The 20,242-nt window shown below is 36.8% G+C and overlaps 1 protein-coding gene and 1 pseudogene across 1 annotated transcript in view; both read right to left on the minus strand.

Annotated features, from left to right (window-relative positions):
* Nucleotides 1-20,242, minus strand: part of LOC145717739 (interleukin-1 receptor accessory protein-like 1) — a 952,714-nt gene that overhangs the window by 354,975 nt on the left and 577,497 nt on the right. The window lies entirely within an intron of this gene.
* Nucleotides 2,214-3,489, minus strand: LOC102749608 (protein FAM50A pseudogene; annotated as a pseudogene).

Below are 20,242 nucleotides of genomic sequence, written 5' to 3' on the forward strand. Positions count from 1 at the left end.
TATCTTGATGAAGTCCCAAAAGTTCATTTTTGCTTTTGTTTCACTTGCCTTTGGAGATGGATCTTGAGAGAAGTTGCTGTGGCTGATGTCGAAGAGGTTACTGCCTATGTTCTCCTCTAGGATTTTGATGGATTCCTGTCTCACATTGAGGTCCTTCATCCATTTTGAGTTTATCTTTGCATATTGTGTTAGAGAATGGTCGAGTTTCATTCTTCTGCATGTGGCTGTCCAATTTTCCCAGCACCATTTATTGAAGAGACTGTCTTTTTTCCATTGCATATTTTTTCCTGCTTTGTCAAAGATTATTTGACCATAGAGTTGAGGGTCCATATCTGGGCTCTATTCTGTTCCAAGTGGGATTTATCCCTGGGATACAAGGGTGGTTCAATATTCGCAAATCAATCAATGTGATAGGACACATTAATAAGAGGAGAGAGAAGAACCATATGGTCCTCTCAATTGATGCAGAAAAAGCATTTGACAAAATACAGCATCCTTCCCTGATTAAAACTCTTCAGAGTATAGGGATAGAGGGAACATTCCTCAAGTTCATATAATCCATCTATGAAAAACCCACAATGACTATCATCCTCAATGGGGAAAAGATGAGAGAGTTTCCCTTAAGATCAGGAACATGACAAGGATGCCCACTCTCGCCACTATTGTTCAACACAGTACTAGAAGTCCTAGCAACAGCAGTCAGACAACAAAAAGAAATGAAAGGTGTTCAAATTGGCAAAGAAGAAGTCAAACTCTCTCTCTTCGCAGATGACATGCTACTTTATATGGAAAACCCAAAAGACTCCACCTCCAAATTACTAGAACTCATACAGCAATTCAGTAATGTGGCAGGATACAAAATCAATGCATAGAAATCAGTTGCTTTCTTATATACTAACAATGTAACTGTAGAAAGAGAAATTAGAAATCTATGTTTAGACAGTAGAAACTGCATTGATTCAGACTTTGTTGTTTCTGTTTTTGTTTTCCCCTGCCTTTAAGAGGGAATAGCCTCTGAGTGTGAATATTTTGTATGCACTTTTTGAGGGCTGATAAATTTGAGAGGATGCACTTACATGAAAAGCTGGACTGGACAGTTGTTAATGTGAACATCTACTAAATTCAAAGCAAATTTAAGTTGCTGCAATGTTACTTAGCAATTAAAAGATTCTCAAGTGCTGGTTTGAGATTATCTTCATAGCCTGCTTATTAATACGGATTAAACGAAAAGCCAGAGGAATCTTCTGGCCTAGCAGTTGCTGCCTCATGAAAACAATTTGTTGCAGTTAAGCTGTTCTTATTTACATACAAGTTCAAATTCTCAGAAAGTGGCAGTTTGCTTCTTATATGGCTAACTAGTAAATACCTTTAAAGAGGAACATAACTTCTCATGGTTCATCCAGCTCAATATCCTTTCTTTGGGTATTGTACCAAAAAGCCATAGCTCGGTTCCTTTGTATGCCCCTTTGTATACCGCTCAAAGTAGCTCAAAGGTATAGAACCTTGATAGCCTTGGTAGTCATGCCATGCCTCTTTCCTTTAATATGTTTCAAACAGAAAATATTTGCATTTGTGGGGGGAAGGAATGATTTTACACTATTTAGTCTGAGTGACCTCTGCAGGGAGGCATTCACTGATTCATTATTTCAACTAAAATGTACAGGGTACCCTAGGCACTGCTAGAGATAGGGTAAAGCATCTGATAATCTTACCACATATCACATTAAGCAGGGTTCCCTTCTATTCTAAACTTACAGCTTATGTTGTTTCCAGTGTATTGTTATGGGCAAGATGGGACATTGGTCTCAAACCTTACTTTACTTTATTTTTCAATCTGGTATTCATGAATATTTCGAAGCTTATAAAGGCAGTGTTGTAGGTTCCTTTTAGTGATCATTCATTAAGATCGTTTTTTTAATATTTCTTTTTCTTTTTTTTTTTTTTACTGTATGATTTCATTTATGTGAAACATCCAGAATAGGCAAATCCATACAGACAGAAAGTAGGGGGGTACCAGGGGCTGGAGGAGACACTGCTAATGGGCACGGGGTCTCCTTGTGGGGCAACAGAAACATTCTGGAAGTAGACAGACATGATGGTTGTACAACACTGTAATGTACTAAATACCCCTGAACTGTACACTTTCAAATGATCAAAATGGTGAATTTTATCTCAATTAAAAAAATGTTTAAAACAAAGCACAATACAGGTGCTCCCACTCTGATGTGTGCATTTATTTATCATAAAAGAAAAAAGTGGTAAGTGACACCACCAGGGGTAGGGGGTGGCCAGCCCCCTCCTCCCTCACCCCTGTCAAGTCGGAGCTGAGGGAAGTGGGGACAGGGCGGGGGGGTGGTTGCAGCGCCTGGAGTCCTGGAGACCCCGGGAGGGGGCAGAGGACAGAGGGAGCCGGAGGAGCCTCCACGTTCACCGGATCGTGTACTTGTCCCACTTCTCAGGGTCATAGGGCTCCCAGCAACTGGCGGGAAAGATGTGCTTGTTCTCATACCAGCTCCGCAGCACCACCTTGCCTGCGTGGGACTCATCCTTCTCCACAGTGGCATCACTGAGCAGCCGCACATCATCCTGAACGTCAAAATTGAAGAGCGGCCCACTCTTCCCTCGTGCCTTGGTGACAATGAAGTCATGGAAGCTGTGGTGGTGGGGAATGATTAAGTCCTCCTTGATGTACATAAGCTGCTCCGCCCCCGCCGACCTGAGCTCGCTGAAGTCTTTGCGCAGGATCTCCAGCACCTTCTGCAGGAACTGCTGCATCGTGTTGCCCTTTTTCATCTTGACTGTCCGCCGGTGCCCAGAGCCATCCCAGTAACTGAAGGTGATTTCGATCTCCTCACTCTTGATCTTCTCCTGCTTGGCTTCCCACTCCTGCCGCAGCTCTTCCCGCAGCCGGTTCTCCTCTTCCTCACGGTCCGGGTCAGGCAGGAAGCTGGTGTCCACATTGGGGTTCTTCCCCAATTTCCTCTTCTTTGTGGTGACCTCTTCCCTCTCCAGCTCCTCCTCGTATACAGCCGCGTCCTCCTCCTCATCCCCTGCCTCCTCCTCTTCCTCCAGGGTGAAGGACAGGCTGGAGATCTTCCGCTTGGCCTCCTTCTTGTGCTCCTTCTCTCGTAGCTTCTCCAGCTTCAGCTGCAGCTCCTTCGACTGCTCTTTCTTGGCCAACTGCTTCTCCCTCTCCTTCACCAGTGCCTCCTGCTTGGCCTTCATATCATTCAGGGTCACAAGACCGACGGTGCTGGACTTGAGCTCTGCCTCCACGGCGTCATAGTGTGCCAAGAACTTCTTGTCAATGTTAGACTTCACGATGTTCTCCTCCACGATCCGCTGCTTCATCTGCTCCATCTGCTCACGCTGCTTCTCCCTCTTCTTCATCAGGTGCATGGAGCGGCCCGCTTCGCTCGCGGTGCCCTTGTACTGAGCCATGGCGGCGGCGACGGTGACGGCGATGGCAGCGGCCTAATATTTCTTTTTTTTTATTGTTCTCTAGTATTCAAAGTTAAGCTCTTGTCTTTGCATTTGACAGTAAGGGCCACACTGGCTTATACAGAGACCCACCTGGGTACCATGAAATTATGAGAAATAAATATGAACTGTGAAATGTATAAAGCCTGTGCATTCTCTTTATTTCCATTAATGTGCCATGAAATAGTCAATCACATATTCTTTTACTCTGTAAATTGGAAAATACTGAATAATTCAATAACTTTGAAATTTCAGAACTTCATTCAATGGAGTAGCTATAGTCCCTGATCTCTATTTTAATATGCTGCCAGTTATTGCAAGTCATAACAGCACAATACAGGGCCAAGATGAATATCACTCACTCAGTTGTTTCCTTGAATGGCTTCAGGGTATGAAGTAAACTATACTACATCACTGTCCTCATAATGAGATCGTTCTGCTGGATAAACAAGCTCCCCGCAGGCCCTACCTGCTGATAGGACCCACTGAACCAAATATTTAACACTTCAGAGAGGCTCCTCCTTACCATTCTTCAATATTGCATGCATCACTTTCAAGAGAAAATTTGATGCAAAGAAGTAGAAAATTAAGCTACTGACTCCTGGGTTCATTGCTTCAACCCAGCTTAGGAAGAAAGTCTCAACTCAATCTGTGGGTCTGATGAGATAACAGAAGTTTGAAAGTTCCAAAAAAGATTGTGGAAATCTAAATTCTTGTTCTATCTGACCAATTTACACATGGAATTTGGTGAAACCACTCCACCCATGGAAACCATTGAAACAAAGCATGGAGTTAATCAAGTGCTTATTCATTTGCCTGAAATATTCATTGAAGAAATTGACTCATGCAGAAAATAGATCCTTCTTTCTACCATTGTTTAAAAGATGACACCATTGTTGTAAAAGCACTTCTTCCACCAGTAGAATGAGGTCTCTTGTAGGAAGAAAACAACACAGCTCAGAAATAGTACTTTGATAGTTTTCATGTGTGAGGATGTTAGAACACCAAGTTTGGTTGAGTTGTATGTATGTATGATTTTTGTGTGTGTGTATATTTATGGGTGCTGGTTTTGCCCCTATGTTCACTGTATAATGTTAACAAACTTATGGTCTCATAGTTTTCTTTCATAAACTTCCCAAGAGAATGGTGTCAAAAGCAAGCTCTTTATCGTCACTAGTTCATGTATATTACTCTCATAATGGAACTACAATACCGTAAGTGCTGTCAGACAATCATGAACAGAGTACTATGATAGTGTTAATTCTTCCTAGGGTAGTCAAAAAAAAGGACTTTGTGGGGGCATGCAAGAGATGGGGCTTTGAAATTAATTATGAATTCAGTGATGACAATTCTAAGATGTGAGAAAAGGCAAGCTAACAGTGTAAGTAGTGAAATGATGAGGTATATTTAGATAAGAAGTTTGGTTTAGATAAAACATAGTTTGTAGTTCCAGTGATGGGACTGAGAGGCAGTGATGGAGGAAGTGCTTGGTGAGAGAAGGCTGTTTGTTTATTTATGTGCCCTCATGCACAGACCAGAATGACTGATTGATGCAAAGATGGCCCCTGACCCAAGGGCAGACAATTCCTAGGCAGGCAAATAACCCATGCCTTGGTTTCATGAAAAAGATGAGTTGGCCTAATCAGAACCATCCTCTCTAAGCAGAAACAGGAGACTTTAGGTAGATTTAGGCCAGAGAAGCTGTAATCAACATGTGAAATCCAAAGTTATAATGGAAAAGCTACTATGAATAATTAGAGAAAGCTAGTCCAAGAGAGTTAAAAGTGGAGACAATGCATGAAGACAAGCTTAGAAAAAGCAGAGACCAAGAGACCCATTAAGACCCAAAAACCAGAGAAAGTCCCTAGAACTTAATTTGTGACTTCTTATTAGTTCTGAACCTAAATCCCATGCATCTTTTAACAGAACACTTTTTTTGTTTGTGTTTAAGGTATAATAACAAAACACTTTTTAAAGTAATATGAATGGGTTCTGAACTTTGCGCCTAAAAAAGTCTCATTAAATATTTTCATATCAGGATTGTACCATAAGACGTACGATGTCATTTTATGCATTATCCATTAATATTACACGGTATAAATTATTCTTTAAGTACAATTTATAAAGGCTATTGTTAGTAGCGGCAAATATATTCACACTGCGAATGCATAATATTATTAGATATTTAATTTGTTTTAACTTTCATTTTAATATACAGTACCATGATCTATGTCATCTTATATGCATTTTCTTTGAATTTCTGATTTTGCTTTGAGCTTGAGTATCTAAAGGAGGATTACTGGGGTCAAAGGGTATCATATGTTTTGCCAAATTGTTTCCATACAGTTTAAGCCAACTTATATTCCTCTATGCAGTGTATGAAAGCATCCAGCTCATACTATCTAGCTATATGAACTGTATTTCTATACCACTACATTCTCCATTCAGGGCCCAATCTACTCCTTCCATACCTGCTTATAAATCCACAGTGGTGGACCTGATGAGATTTTCTCCAGTGTAAGTGTTTTTGGACACTTTTCCTTCAGTTTCCAAGTATACAGTGATGACTCTGGATCTAAATATCCATCTATGCTCCTCTTTGGTGATTTTTAAAACTGTCATCCATTTATTAATCTTTGTATGCCCTAAATGCAGCAAGATTTTATTAGTGGTGGTTGCTAAAGGGAGGAAGGCTTGCTTATTCATGTCCTGTCTTACTGTGTGCCTCATCTCAACCTGTCAGGTCATAACTGGTGATCTCTTCTAATACAATTAACCTTTATTGTTAATGAAAACATCTTGGATATCTATCATATTTCATTAGCATCCACTGATAAACAGTTTTAAATCTATAAGCTTACACATTCATATAAGAATAGAAATACAAAAAATGATTCCACATTTTCTCTTTCCCTGAGCATTTTTATGTAACAGATAAATCTAAAACCTAACCAAAAGTCAAATCTTAAAAAATAAATCAATTCTATTTTAAGAAAGGTGAATTAAAATCAAGTCGTCACCCTGTAACAATAGCAAAGTATCTGTGAATTAATATAATTTAAAGATAGGTCACTATTTTATTTATTTTTAAAGATTTTATTTATTTATTTGAGAGAGAGAACAAGAGAACGTGAGTGGAGAGGGGGAGAGGGAGAAGCAGACTCCTCTCCGAGTGGGGAGCCCAATGTGAGGCTCAATCCAGGACCCCCAGATCATGACCTGACCTGAAGGCAGATGCTTAACTGAATGAGCCACCCAGGCACCCCTAAAGATAGGTTTTTATTTTATTTTTTTAATTTAAATTTAAATTAGCCAATGTACATCATTAGTTTTTAGTATAAAGTTCAATGATTCATTAGTTGCGAATAAATTGTGAAACCCATATATACTTGCAAATGTTAAATACATCACTTATTATTTTGAATTTCACCACAGAAAAATCTGTCTATATATATATATATATATATATACACATACACACACACATATGATATATATCATACATATATATATCATCTACATCTATCTATGTAAGATATATATGAGGGGGGAGAGAGAAAGCGAGCAAACTCACACACTATGCCATATCGAAATCAATGGCTTTACTTAAACAATTAACACTGAGAATAGAATCATGTGCCAAAACCATGCTGAATGCATTTGCTATGTAGTTTCCTCCTCATGGCTTCTAGCCTTAGATCAGCCAAACATGCACAGTAAAAAAAAAAAAAAAAAAGGCAAATAAGTAAATCCATGCATTATCTTTCTCTCAACTTCCAGTTCCTAAGGTTGAAATCTGCTTTGTGCCAAGTTTAGCAGTGGCATTCCTACTTTTTTCCTTAGAATTAACTTGAGAACTTCCACACTCCATCTACTTCTGTTCCTTTCTTATTGAGGGCAACTCAGAAAGACAGAATGAGAGGGACCTGTTTTGTGCACCAGGGATTTGAGTTCATGGTATACTCAAACAGGCTCTGGTTTGTTCTGAAAGGAAGGGAGCAGTAATTCCCCAGAGTGACCTGAGAGTTCTACTCTCAGCTCCCTGTGCCTCTGCACAGCTGTTCCGATGAGGGACACGCAGTGCACAGACACGAGTATTAAGTTCACTGAGTTTGGGATCAGTGGGTCCAAATGAGGCCATTCTGAGTGTACCATAAACAAGGATTGCAAGTCCTTGGCTCCCTCATGAGAAGTTCACTACTTCAGAACTTCAAAACTGTTTCAGTAATTCATGTCCACTAATGGTCTCTAATTAAGGCACAACCTTTTAAATAAACTGACAATTAGTTATATGAAGCATAAAGAAGAAGATAATTCCTTAATGGGCTGTTCTGTCCTTAAGACATTAGACATTCTCTTAAGTACAGTCACATATATTGTTTATATTTATTTCACATTTACTGGAACATATATTCTATTGCAATTTTGAGTAGAATGTCTTATTATTTTATTTTATTTTTAAAGATTTTATTTATTTATTTGACAGACAGAGAGAGAGCAGGAACACAAGCAGGGGGAGTTGGAGAGGGAGAAGCAGGCTTCCCGCTGAGCAGGAAGCCCAATGCGGGGCTGGACCCCAGGACCCTGAGACCATGACCTGAGCTGAAGGCAGACGCTTAACGACTGAGCCACCCAGGCGCCCCTATTAAACTATATTTTAAACAAGGAAAAGAAATGGGGATAAAAGGTATTTTTAAAGAAAACTACTAGGAACAATATCAATTTGATCTCCATGAAAACTTGCTATACATTCTCCAAAAAAGATAAAACATGCACATTCAAAACTTGGGTCTGGGGGCGCCTGGGTGGCTCAGTCGATTAAGCATCTGCCTTCGGCTCAGGTCATGATCCTGGGGTCCTGGGATCAAGCCCTGAGTCAGGCCCCACTCAGTGGGGAGCCTACTTGGCCCTCTCCCTCTCCCTTTGCTCCTCCCCCAGCTCATGCTCTCTCTCTCAAATAAATAAATGAATAAATAAACTTAAAAAAAAACTTGGTTCTGCAACAGATTCTCTTTGTGTATATAATGAATGCATTAAAATATATAATATTTGCCTATATTTGCCTGGATATTCAATCTGATTACAACGTACATCTAAATTATTTTCTCTGATACAATCATAATTGTATACTCTGTGCCTCTTTTACGTGGTGGAAAGCCCTTAATACAGTTGTATTCTTCCTCCAATGTTCTACTTTGCTAGTTGACCATTATAAAATGTAAAAGAACAATTGCTAAGTTAAGTAATAGAAATTAAAAATATCAACAACCCCAAATATATACAACACATTGGGGTTAATACAGCCAACTAAGAGTGACTGATTTTAAGGGAAGATACTCTTTGCATATCTAGCACTAATGGATAAATCATATTTCAAAAAAATACTGTATTGTAGCTCATTTCCAACTGAAGAGCTCTGATTTATAGACACATGTTAATTCGTGGTTATTTAAACTTCCATGAAAAATTGAAAACTATGCAGCTTAGACTTCATTAAATACATGGTAAACAATAGGAAGGGACAGTTTGACAATAGAGACAAATCAATGAAACCAAAAGCTAGTTCTTCGAAAAGATCAATAAAATTGATAAAGCTCTAGCAAAGCTAATCAAGAAACAGAGTTTGATAAAAATTGCTGTGTAAAGAGGGCACGTATTGAATGGAGCACTGGGTGTTATATGCAAACAATGAATCATGGAACACTACATCAAAAACTAATGATGTAATGTATGGTGATTAACATAACATAATAAAATAAAATTTAAAAAAATTGCTGTGTAATAATTATCTAGACTGGTTTGTATTTTATAAACAAGTACATGTAGAGTAATTGAGAAGCTAGTTTCTGAGAACAGAATACTTTTCAATGCTGAGATCAATGTTCTACTATATAAATCATTTATATTTAAAAATTATATATTTATATAAATAAATATAGTATAGTATATATTCACACTCTTTTTTAGAGGTCTATTACAAAGTACCTACTAGAGCCAGAACAAAACAAGACACCCAAGTCTTTCCTTGTCTCTTGGGCCCTTCCACATCTGAGAATGTTCACTTGGAGATGGAATTGTAACCAATTTTAGTTTGCAACCCCAGATGGCTTTAGAACTCATAAAAGAATAGCTTCATCAAACTTCCCGCAGCGCTGCACTACTGAAAAGGTCCATTAGTTTACAAAATTTCAGGTGCACAGAGTTACTAATGTACATATTGCACAGACTGTGAAGAGAAAAGGCCACTCTCCTCCAAGAGGTTCTTAAAAGAAGGAAATTCTGATTTCTACTTCCATTAAAATCACAGTAAGCTTAGGGGGAAAAAACATGCTTTTGAGTATAGTACATTTTGGGGCCAATCTGTGTTGAGAATGTCAACACAAAATAGCGTAATATACTATAAACACAAAAACACCATGAGCAAAGGATAAAAAGGAAATTTTAACATTTTCATAAAAGTGTATAAAGAAAGAGAACAAGTGAGTAAATGTGTGCCTAAAATAAACTTAGCCCATATGTAATTAATTACTTTAAAAGATTTTAGAAACCCTGAACAGCGTATTTTCCTACTCCTCCCCAATTGGGAGGTTAGAATGTATCAGAACAGTTTTAATTTGGAGATCTGTAACTATTTAAAAAACCCCAGCACATTATCTGTTTTAGCTCGCTCTATGAGAGGGTGAGGGGATAACGAAGAAGATTATAAACAAAAAGGAATTTATATTGGTGAAGCCAATTCTAGAGTAATTTTAATAGAGACGAAGTACTTACTCCCTGGACTATCTCTCACTCCCTCCTCCTTAGTGGTTTTTCTACCCCTAGCCTAATAGTGATGGCTGGATGTGATAAGGAGACTTAATGTCTTCTTACTTCAGGTGAAACTACAAACTTGACTTATCTCTATAACATAAGCCTATGATTTGACTAGGGATTATTTTATTTCAATTCTGTACTTTGCACATCATGCCTGGATATACTGAAGGACGGTCAGAGTCAAAGCAGCAAGTATTTTCAGAATAATCAAGTTTTGTGATCTGGATTCTTTATCACAATGAGAGAATATCCTCACTATCCTCACTGAGAATTTTTTTTCCCCAAGTTTTTATTTAAATTCCAGTTAGTTAACACATAGGGCACTATTAACTAAGAATTATGTCAAAGACAACTGAGACACAAACACTTCTGCTTCAATCTCTTAATAGTAACTGAGTATTGACTAGTTTGCCCCTGCCGCTTTCCCAGTTTATGTTCACTAAAATTATTTTATTTGGAGGAACATAATAAAACTAATAGAGTTAGTAACAAAAGTGTAATATTCAATCCTTCCTCTCTTATTTACTCCCTTCCACATGTAGAAAGAAAAAAATATATAATTTCTACCCTCAAAGAGCTCACTCTTCAATGGGAGGGACAAACACATAACCAGATAACTGTAATACACTATGATTTGTTACCACTGGTAATTAGATATAAACAGAATATTTGGGGGCCACTGACAACAGGGGAAGGGTCAATGATCTCTAATTTACCATATGTTCCTGAACATCTGGTAGAGAAAATAAGATCTCTAAATAAATGCTAAATTGCTCATCATCAAAGGTTTATACTCAGAACCATTCAATCTTTTGGTAACTGGCATTTGATTTCATTTTCAAATAAGACTTAGACTTTATGTGGTTTAGTTATTCTGAGAAAAAAGTTAATCTGGGTTATATTTCTGACTGCTCTAACTATTGAACCTGTTGGATACTGCATTGAACAGATTTTGAAACAGTTATTAAATATTTAATTAAAATGTTAATGAAGAGAGAAGAAACATGGGTTTTCCAAAACTCATGCAGATGGGAAAAAGTGCCACCTCTAATCATCAATAAGGAAGTTAGAAACCATGATGTTGATGATGATGGTGATTTTGCCTTTTAGTAACTGAAAACAGAACGACACTCCATGCAATAGAGATTGTGGTAAAAATGGCACAATTTTACACTGAGGAGGTAATTACCTACTTATTTATATCATAAAACAAATACATGTTTTCACTCAACAAATATTTAATGAATTCCATTAGAATAACAATAATGGTAACTACTATATTGAAAACCTGTACTGTGCCATACACTATTTGAATAACTGTATGTGAATAATCTCATTTATTTCTTTAAAAATCCTCTATGTTAGGTCACATTATTATGCTCATCCTACATTTGTACCCAAGGATAGATGTTAATGCATATCAGAGGCAGGGCACAAACTCAGACAGTCTGAATGACTATAATTCAATGTGCCAGGCAATATGTTTAGAATATAAGATATACGGTGGTAAATAAAGCAGACATGGTAGTGACCTTCATGTAGTTATATCTAGCTGTGGAGAGAGAGATTTATCAAAGTAAACCAACAAGCGCATATTTAATAATATTATATATTGAAAAAAGGGCACCAGTGAAAGGAACAGTACTATGCGAAGTAAGAATAGCTAATTTAAATCAGGGAGTTGGGGAAGGTCTCTCTAAAAATGGAAAATTAAAACTGACTACTGAAGGGTAAGAAGTCAGACATGGACAGTGCAGAAACAAGAGCCTTCCAAACAGATGAAACAGTATGTATAAGAAGTTTTGCTTGCAATAAATAAAATCTAAAAAAAAAAAAAAAAAAGGGCGCCTGGGTGGCTCAGTTGGTTAAGCAACTGCCTTCGGCTCAGGTCATGATCCTGGAGTCCCGGGATCGAGTCCCGCATTGGGCTCCCTGCTGAGCAGGGAGTCTGCTTCTCCGTCTGACCCTCTTCCCTCTCGTGCTCTCTCTCTTTCTCTCTCTCTCAAATAAATAAATAAAATCTAAAAAAAAAAAAAAGTTTTGCTTGCTCTGCAGGTCTGGGAGTTACAGAGTCATAGAGAGGTGGGGGAATATGTAGATTATATGAAGAAATGTGGATTTTGGGGGTTCCTGGGTGGCTCAGTCAGTTAAGTGTCTGCCTTTGGCTCAGGTCATGATCCCAGGGTCCTGGGATCAAGCCCCGTGTCAGGCTCCTTGCTCAGCGGGGAGCCTGCTTCTCCCTCTCCCTCTGACTGCCGTTCCCCCTGCTTGTGCTCTCTCTCTGTCAAATAAATAAACAAAATCTTAAAAAAAAGAAATGTGGGTTTTATTCTTAGTGCAATGGAAGTCACTGCAATGAGGTAAAAGAGACAAAACTTAATGGTAGATTAGAAGAGCAAGAACCAGCCATATGGAAGAGGAAGTTGCAAGCCAGGCTTTTGAATTGCACAGTGGGGTGGGTGGATAATGGTACCACTTACTGAATTGAGGCAGTCTGAAGGAAGAACATGTTTACAAGGAAGATTACGAATTTAGCTTAGGACATGAAATTGGTTGCAATTCTTCCAGAATGTTAGAAAAAAGGCATTTGTAAAGAGGCTATAGGGTTATCTTCTGGCCTACAATTTAGCCTCAGTAAATAATTCAAACACTAAAGATGCTATCTGTCCACAGATGATTGTAGTTAAAAAGTCAAAGCAATTTGAAAGGCAACAATGGGGAATCATGAAGGGACATGCATTTACAGCTATTAAAACCATACTTAGGAAGGTCCTTTTTAAGTTGGAAAAAAAGTTTACAGCACTTAAGTGAAATAAAGATTTATTTATTTATTAAAATATACATTTATGTATTATGTATTTAAAATGTATACACTTTTATTCCAACTATAAAAATCAACTATATCCATGGAGTAAGAATAGTTATAATACCACACATACATATATACATACATACAGACATACATACATACATATAAACTAGGATGCTATAATATTATGGGTGATATTTTTCCTCTTTGTTAAAATTTTTAGTCCTGTGACTGTTTTTATGTATGTGTACATGTGCATGCACAGACATGCGTGAACACACCCATCTTGCAGGGCATTCACTTTTGGGTGAGCACTATCCATTTAAGTACACTTTTTTGTTTTTATTCCAGGCTATAATTTTCCAGTGGCATTCTTAAGTCAAATGGTAATTGTACTTTCAACCTACAGACAGACTGAAAAATCAAGGAGTCTCAATTCTTAATTTAATGTTTATGCCTTGGCACGCAACAGAAGGATGAAGGATTAAACACTGCACAACTGGAATGGAAACCTTGTCACCCTCCCACTCAGTTTTCTTACTCCCACTCTGGTAAATTAGGTCAGGATGCTGAGCCCTTACCCATGCCACTACAAGAGTCTGCCCAATGAGAGTTTCATCCTCAGCTCTTGAAACTGTATGTCCATTTTAACCCCCTGCTCTTCATTTCTCTCTTTCCTCTACCATATTGTAAAATAAATTACCTGAGAATTTAAATTCCAATTAGAATGAATTGGGACAAAGAAATGGGAAATATGAAGTTACTGTAATAATTACAAATGCCCACCAAAGTAATAGCCTCTGTGTCTCAAGAGTTATGTCATATGGAACTATTCATGAAAAGGATAGATGACAAACTCTCATGGTTAGAAGATTACAGCTATGGTTCCCAGACTTTTGGAGTTCCAATAGTCATAATATTAAAAACTAAATAATGGAAAGGTAGGCCAACTTAAGCTTGGCACCTTTACATGGCCTTCTGTTTTAAACAAAACAAAATAAAGCAGCAATACAACCTCTATCTACTGTCCTTCTCAAACAAATAGCATGTTAACAGCAAAAGTCAATGTAAAACAATATCAGAATAAAACCACAGGCCTTTCCATTTAGCTTTATGTTAAAAAATCACTATTACCCTCCTTTGCCTTATAGTCCCAAAAAACAGTTAAAAAAAAAAAACACAACTCCGTCAAGAGCCAGTAGCAGTCAGAAAGCTGCAGAATATTTGAGAACCAATCCATGGATTTCAATAGGAGTTCTTTTGTCCCCAGTGATAATAAGAACCTCATCAACTTAGATTTCTTGGGTGTTTACCATACGGAAGACACAGTTCAAATAATTTACATTCAATTAATCATCAAAACAATCATTGAAATGGAAAGGTAATTTTATACTCTCCATTTTGCAGATGAAGAAACTGGAGTTTCAAGGGTCACAGTGCAAGAAAGCAGAGTACCAAGATATAAACTGAAATCTATCTATCTGACTCAGAAATGCATACTCTTAACTCTCAATCTGTGACTTTTTTATTTTTAATGTATATGTAACTCCTGTGGAAAACAGATGATTATATAAGATCCACTTTTCCCATCATTTATTTCATTTTTTGTATAATGCGAATAATGATAATATCCTATTTAATAAGCTTAACATCTCTGTTTTTGTTTCCTATTGTCTGTGTTGTTGTTTTCATGGATCAAGTAAAAAAAAAAATTCTCCAAATAGAATATCCCAAAATTAGCATGGCAAAAGTTAATTTTTTTAAAAAACTTCTTGGCAATATGGTTGCATTCAATTTTGATTACGGCTTACTCAAAAACATGCATTTCACCTCTGCACTTGCTTTTTTTTTTTTTTTCCACCTCTGCACTTGTTAATCAATATTTTACTGGCCCTCTTTATTAGAATTCCTCTAATGGAAAATAAAACATGCAAAGTGATCTATGATACCATGTCTAGGTCATGTTTCATAAGAAGCTATAACCTCAATTTACTATTTATTTCCCACAGTAATACAGGCAACCTTAAGCATTTGACTATATTTTGACATAGATCATATAAGAATTTCCAGTAATAATACAATTTTGCAATTGATTTCCTAATTATGAGTTTATCTGGCATCAATTACATCTAAAATCATGATTAATCTTATATTATGCCTTTTTAAAGATTTCTGAAATATGGATTTCTTCGAGCTAAAGGGAATAGCACTCGAAACTTCAAACTCTTTCTGTTAATATCTGTGCCAATATGAATATATACTAAATACTTAAATGTAGATTTTACACCTAAGTTATAAAGAACAATAGCTTAAAGAAACACATTTTATAGCGTGTCAATATTTTAATATTTTTCTGCCCTAAATTTGATTATGAAATGAGAATATGGAAAATCTTAACACATACTTTTTATTCAAACAAATCTATTTTCACTCAAAATTAAAATTTACTGATTCCTGTGTATAGAAACAGTTTTTAAAAATGAGCTCCCAAAGTGTGGTACATTTTGTAAAACGAAACTTCAAACAGAATTCACTATTGTAAGGTGGATTCGAGCTGAATTTTTTGTTAGAAATAGAAAAGGCTTACACCATAAACCCCTTGAAGAGCTGCCAAATTAGGGTCATAGAAGTCTGAGCCTAGAGCTGATAGCAAAGGAAATCCAATTTGAGTCCGACAAAGAGAAGTTGAGGTCTGATACGTGTAGATGGTGAGGAGCGGAAAAGCAAATTATTTGGTATTTACCATCAATATGTTGGCAGTGGTGTCATGACATCAAGTAACTCCTTAGTTTTCATCCCTGCATTTATTAAGTCCCAGAGAAGAACTTAAAAGATAGCATTTGTACCATGACCAGCAGACTTAGTTCAATAAAAATATGTCATTTGCAAATCCGACATCCACTTATACTATATGTTATAATAGGAAGGAAACCCAAAGGGCACCTCTGGACTTGGGTCCACATATGTTTATTATTTCTTCTTAATATAGCCCATAAGTGCTAATAACTCTCTGTGGGGGAATGTTATTATAATGAGAGCACTTGATTACAAACCGGGCACACAGATTTAGGAACAACTTAATTTCTAACAAGAAATAACTTTGGCTTTGTTATATTTGATGACTTAAGTAAGGCTTATAGTGATGCCTGATTACTAAAAATCAAATACCAGGGGGCTGGTGTGGATCCTGGCCTGAACAATATTGTATAAAATGAATTAAAACATCAAGGATATTATTGGGATTTCAAACCAAAGCACCATGGAGGAATATGAAGGTAAAATGATCTTAATTCTTGGGGTAAAGTTTTAACCATCTTTTCTTTTTGAACTGAAAATCTGTTCAAGCTCTCCTTCTTTACCCAAGAGCATTTATTGTTATTCAGTATCATTTTAAAAGCACAAATGTGGCACAAAGAAAATTCTTCTTAGGGCAACTGCACGCAGGTTTACAGTCACTTGTTCTAAGTCCTGTGTACTTAGTATTACTAAAAGAGAATTTTTCCCCCTAAATTTGCTCTTCTGGATAAAGCGTTATCATTGAAAAGTGACATACGACACAAGAATGATTCCAAAATTGACCCTCAAGTGATCTGGGAAAACCCCCGTTCAAGGACTGAATTTAAATGCTGGGTATAATAAAGGCTTTCACAAGTGCTGTCAAAGGAATTTCTGTTCTATTAAAACAACTGAAGGATACATTGCTTTCTGGAAATATTTCTATCCTTCTCCATCACCATTAAGCATACGGCTCTCAAAATAAATTCCCCCGGGACTAATTTTCCTTAAAAAATTACAGCCAGAGAAGTTATAACAACATGTTATCATAAAATAAACCCTGAAGCTCTCTGCAAAGGAATAGTAAGTCAGCATTCTAGTAGTGAAAAGTTGGCAGCAAAAAAACGTATCCCCTGAGGAACTGTGTGAGAAATTTTGATGGGATTAAAACATGCTGCATGACATATGGTATATATTTTTAACACATATAATAGGAGAAATAAATTGGAAGAAGCATCTAAGCATTAATCCCCTAACTCCCACATCTCAAGTCCCATCCGCTAGGGATTTGTCTCTTTCAGTTTGTCATGGTAATGTAAGCATGAAAGGATCTTTCCTACCTTCTGGAATTCAACTTTAGAAAGGGAGATAAAATGTCACTATTATTTATCTGCATCGTTTAAGATGCTGTTTTTGTACAGAACAGAGAGATGGAAATAGATAAATGCAGCAACCTCAACATACAGGCTGTTGAGCTAAAATCAGTTTTAGTAATATTTCCTATCGGTGCTAATATCTTTCCATGCACTCAAATGATATAGTGCAACAGGGCACACTTTGCCAAAAAAAAAAAAAAAAAAGATGACTTTGGAATATGTTGGTGCTAACACTATATCTAGATAAACTGCAAAAACTTTTTGAAACATACTCTGCTTGCTCCTCTAAAAGGAGGGAAAATTTAAAAAATAAGTATGTTTTGCTCTGCCTTTTCAAAGTATTTCTGTAAGCAGTTTCGATTTTAATTTGTATGTTGCAAAAATGTTATGCTCTGCCTCTTCTGAATTTATTACTCTCATATTTCATTCTATTAATAACTTATATTAGTGGGAGGAGGTAAGGCAACAGGATAATTCTCCCATTTTTATCATTATGAGGACAAAATGCACTATATATAAACCTTTGAACCTCTAAGATCTCCTCACTGTAAAATTTAAAAAGTGCCCATCCCATAGAATTAGTTTCAGGATTCAATGAATTGAGCCAAGCAAATGCTTAGCATAATATCCAGCAATACCGTAAGTTGCCAATAAGTGTTAACTGTCTTCACCATCATCATATCACCACCACTACCACCATCTATACAAACAAGGTCTTGCAGAACTGAGCTTGATTCAAGAGAAGCTACTCCTGGATAAACGGCCCAGTGTCCAGTATACTGAAATATCTGTGACCAAACTGTATCATGGTGCCACAACGTAGGCATCAACTGCACTACACAGATGGAAAAACTGAGGCTTTAGAACCAAAGGGTTGGGGGTGTTCTAGTGAAATCAATTGAGCAATTGGTGTACCTTCCTCTCTGATGTGGAGTCCTACATGGGAAGCTGTGTCTTGCCTTTTATATTCACTACTGGGCAGCTCAAAATAATATTTAGAAAAGCAACAAAACTATTGTCCCTTTCAGCTCATTTACTTGCATCATTTTGCCCTTGATATAACTGTTATTTACTATTTAATTGTATGCAATTTTACCATAAGCAGCCAGAAACTGTGTGAAAGGGGGAAATAATATATTAAATCATTAGCCAAGCAAACAATATATTCTTTAAGGAAGATTATGCTGGCCTGTAAAGTAAAATGTAGGACGCTTTTAAAGGAGAAGGGCTTAAACAAACTGAGGGTTCCTGGAGGGGAGGTAGGTGAGGGATGAGCTAAATGGATGATGAGTATTATGAAGGACACTTGTGATGACCACTGGGTGTGGTATGTAAGTGATGAATCACTGAACCCTACCCCTGAAGCTAACATTATACTATATGTTAACTAAATGGAATTTAAATAAAACTTGAAACAACACGTGATATGATGAGCACTGGCCGTTATACTGAACTAATGAATCAATGAACATTATATCAAAAACCAATGATGTACTATACCTTGGCTAATTGAATTTAAGTTTAAAAAAAGAAAAAAACAAACTTGAAACAATAAAAATGAATCCAATAATTTTTTTTTACCTAATGACATAATCTCAGAGAGCATTACGTTCTTGTCTTTAAAAATTTGAGATGCATTTTATGAAATAAGATTAAAGATAAAATGGACTAAGAAATTATAATACTATTATTCTCCATATGAAGATAAGAAAAATGAAAGCAGCCAAGTCAGACATAAATCAACAGATACACTTTTATTTTTAAGAACAATTCCCAGTTTCAGGCTTTTTCCTCAGACATGATATTTTAGATTAAAATATCAATTGCATCTTTTGTGGTTTCATAGCAGCATAATCTCTTGACTCCTGTCACCGTTGAGCTGCCAACATCAATTTTATATTTATTTCAAGGTGACTTTGGAATATTTCATCTGTCTTATATATGATTATTCTACTTCCATTCAAGTGTTTTTGACTTGTTCCCCCATCTCATCATACTAGCAGTCCACTGTATAAATGCACACACCTTGAACTGGAAAATTTCTTTTTTCTATGAATATAATCTCCTAACCCTCCTAGAGTTTTAAAACATTAAACCTTGCTGTCTCGTGCTTGCTTGCTGTCTCCCTCCCTCTCTCCCTTTCTCTCTCTCACACACACACATACACACACACAAAAGCACACACATGCACAGAATCATTTTTACAGGTATATTCCATTTTGCAATGTGTATAACAACTGTTTCATACAAGATGTCACTTAGTAGAATATCACATTCATAAATATGTCATAAGCATAAATTGTAGCTTAAAAATATTCAATTGTGAAAGACGGTGGCATTTGTTCTATTTATTTTTTTTACTAAGAGAGGACCCCTGTATGTTTTCACAGGATATTTCCTATATCCACTATAAGAAGCTATTCTTTGTGCAGATTCACTTGAATTTTTGGTTCTTTGGTTGCTCAATTTCTTTTCCTACGCTGTCTCTCTGCTCATGGTAAACTCTGCATAAATACTCATGGATTTATTTCCCTATTTCTGCCCTTTTATATCCACCCTAAGCTCAATGATATTTTCCCATTATAGATAAGATTTTTATCAACTTTCCTTTTAAATCATCCACTAAATACACCCAATTGTTTTATAACAAATAATTCTAAATGTGATTTTCATTGATACTATAGATTCAATAGGGTCTTTGCACCCATATACTTTTCACCTAAATGCTTGCCACTTTTCAGGTCTCCCAAAGCATTTGCACCCCCACCCCAACCCCACCAAATCCACAGCTTCACTTTTTAGTCCCTGATAAAGGTTCTAGTTACCCTCATTTGGATTTTCCCATCATCCCTTTCCTGGTCTCCTGACAGGACCCACCTACAATAACAGATATAAAATGATGGACCCCAAATCTCCAATTTTACGGAACACTTTAATCACTTAACGTCTTAGATTCCAGTACTCTGGAATAGTAGGATCCAGTCAATCC

The sequence above is a fragment of the Leptonychotes weddellii genome, chromosome X (assembly GCF_054177405.1).
Source record: "Leptonychotes weddellii isolate Sample4059 chromosome X, ASM5417740v2, whole genome shotgun sequence".
NCBI lineage: Eukaryota > Metazoa > Chordata > Mammalia > Carnivora > Phocidae > Leptonychotes > Leptonychotes weddellii.